The following is a 2500-nucleotide window of genomic DNA, read 5'->3' on the forward strand; positions in this document are numbered from 1 at the left end:
AAAACGTACCAGTTTCTCTGCGTTGGCCTAAAGGATGAAGCCGCTTTTACTCCTAGGATCTTGCTTGAATAGCTCAAGTGCGCCGCAGCCTCCTTTAGTAATTGTATTATACTGCTATTTTAAGATTGTTTTCCACACCAGAAAAGAGTAAACAATAAAAGCAGGCGCTGCACCGTAGTCGGCAGGATTTGAACCTGCGCGGGGAAACCCCAATGGATTTCTAGTCCATCGCCTTAACCACTCGGCCACGACTACTCCTGAGCAAACCTGTTTCTACTATAAACTTAACACTTTAGCCACACACAATGTCTCCTCCGCCCCTTACTTTATGCCGCTCTGCACCGTTCCCTTTTGGCCCTCCCATGACCCTTGAAAATGCATTCAAAAGTCAGAATCTCTATGGTCTGGCCCAAGTTCCCTAAATGCCATTTCCCCTCCCTGCCAAGCTCAGACTAAGTGCCAGGGACAGATCTGTGCTAATAAACCTAGCAAGCGGCCAGGCAGCAGAGCCTCACCTTCACTAGGTTGCACTGGCTTCTGCCAGCTCCAAATTGAAACTGTTAACAGTGTCCTGTTTGGAAGCATGCCTGGGCAGGGGCTGTCTCTATGCAAATCGAGTTGCAGAGGCCTCCTGGGAGCCAATTTCGGCAGGCCATTTTGACAGGCTCCAGAGGAATAAATGGCCGCACGAGTGGTCCGGTAGTTAGTCTAAGCCATATGGCAAAGATTTGGGTGGTGGGCCTTCTGGGCATGTGGCCCTAAGCCTCAGAGGACCGCAGAATGGGTCCCTTCTGCCCAAATAGAGAGGTCTTGGCCGATCGGGGCCGAGAGGACAGGGGCCTCACCACCCTCTGACGGTCCTCCTGGGCGCCCTTCCTCTGCTCTCTGCTGTTGTGGCAGAAAGCTGTGCCTTCAGTCCCCTAGCTTGCACAGGGCAGCAAAAGACTGTACTTTCACTGTGTCGCAGGTAGGGGGCCTCTCCTGAATGCATCTGCCAAGGAAGGTCTAGAAGTGACACGAGAACCCTTGTGCTGACACACAAAAAAGGCTCGGCAGATAGCTTGCGTGCCAGTTGCTCCATCCTCTGTATCCACATGGACCCCTCCCAATATCTGCTGTAAAGATGCAGGCAAGGAAAAGCGCAGGATGGGCTTCTTACAGACGGAGGCGATGCCAGGCGTCGATGGCTCTAGCGGCAACTAGTGTCAGGGTGGAAATATAATCGTGGCCCCCACCCCTAACAGTCAGAGAGTCCTGGATGGGAGTCTTCCCAATGTCTGCTTTATCGTCCATCCTATAATCAACATGCATGTTTACATCTTGTTTTGGGGACATTTCCGAGCAAATTGCAAAATTGCAGCTCAGTTCAAACCGAGGCGTAGTCGGCAGGGTTCGAACCTGCGCGGGGAGACCCCAATGGATTTCGAGTCCATCGCCTTAACCACTCGGCCACGACTACCCATGAGAGTGAAACTCTCACTCGAAAGATCGTGCTGTGCTTACACAGAAGAGTCCTTAGTCTCTACCGCCTTGCCTCTAGATCTTGTCCTGTACTTTCCACCCTTCTCTCTCATCATGCACCGTTCTTTCTCCTCACAAGTTTCTTTTAAATGTACATATATGTTTGAAATTGCAAAACGAAACCCGTCAAAACGTACCAGTTTCTCTGCGTTGGCCTAAAGGATGAAGCCGCTTTTACTCCTAGGATCTTGCTTGAATAGCTCAAGTGCGCCGCAGCCTCCTTTAGTAATTGTATTATACTGCTATTTTAAGATTGTTTTCCACACCAGAAAAGAGTAAACAATAAAAGCGGGCGCTGCACCGTAGTCGGCAGGATTTGAACCTGCGCGGGGAAACCCCAATGGATTTCTAGTCCATCGCCTTAACCACTCGGCCACGACTACTCCTGAGCAAACCTGTTTCTACTATAAACTTAACACTTTAGCCACACACAATGTCTCCTCCGCCCCTTACTTTATGCCGCTCTGCACCGTTCCCTTTTGGCCCTCCCATGACCCTTGAAAATGCATTCAAAAGTCAGAATCTCTATGGTCTGGCCCAAGTTCCCTAAATGCCATTTCCCCTCCCTGCCAAGCTCAGACTAAGTGCCAGGGACAGATCTGTGCTAATAAACCTAGCAAGTGGCCAGGCAGCAGAGCCTCACCTTCACTAGGTTGCACTGGCTTCTGCCAGCTCCAAATTGAAACTGTTAACAGTGTCCTGTTTGGAAGCATGCCTGGGCAGGGGCTGTCTCTATGCAAATCGAGTTGCAGAGGCCTCCTGGGAGCCAATTTCGGCAGGCCATTTTGACAGGCTCCAGAGGAATAAATGGCCGCACGAGTGGTCCGGTAGTTAGTCTAAGCCATATGGCAAAGATTTGGGTGGTGGGCCTTCTGGGCATGTGGCCCTAAGCCTCAGAGGACCGCAGAATGGGTCCCTTCTGCCCAAATAGAGAGGTCTTGGCCGATCGGGGCCGATCGGGGCTGAGAGGACAGGGGTC

At 51.3% G+C, this 2500-nt stretch overlaps 3 non-coding genes across 3 annotated transcripts; all 3 read right to left on the reverse strand.

Moving 5' to 3' along the window:
• Positions 1 to 173: 173 nt before the first annotated feature.
• TRNAS-AGA (transfer RNA serine (anticodon AGA)) lies at positions 174 to 255 on the reverse strand. Its single transcript has one exon. It is a non-coding gene; the product is annotated as a tRNA-Ser (tRNA).
• A 1122-nt stretch (positions 256 to 1377) lies between these two features.
• TRNAS-CGA (transfer RNA serine (anticodon CGA)) lies at positions 1378 to 1459 on the reverse strand. The gene has a single exon. It is a non-coding gene; the product is annotated as a tRNA-Ser (tRNA).
• A 363-nt stretch (positions 1460 to 1822) lies between these two features.
• TRNAS-AGA (transfer RNA serine (anticodon AGA)) lies at positions 1823 to 1904 on the reverse strand. The gene has a single exon. It is a non-coding gene; the product is annotated as a tRNA-Ser (tRNA).
• Between the last annotated feature and the right edge of the window lie 596 nt (positions 1905 to 2500).

The sequence above is a fragment of the Ambystoma mexicanum genome, chromosome 3q (genome assembly GCF_040938575.1).
Source record: "Ambystoma mexicanum isolate Mex_15411 chromosome 3q, UKY_AmexF1_1, whole genome shotgun sequence".
NCBI lineage: Eukaryota > Metazoa > Chordata > Amphibia > Caudata > Ambystomatidae > Ambystoma > Ambystoma mexicanum.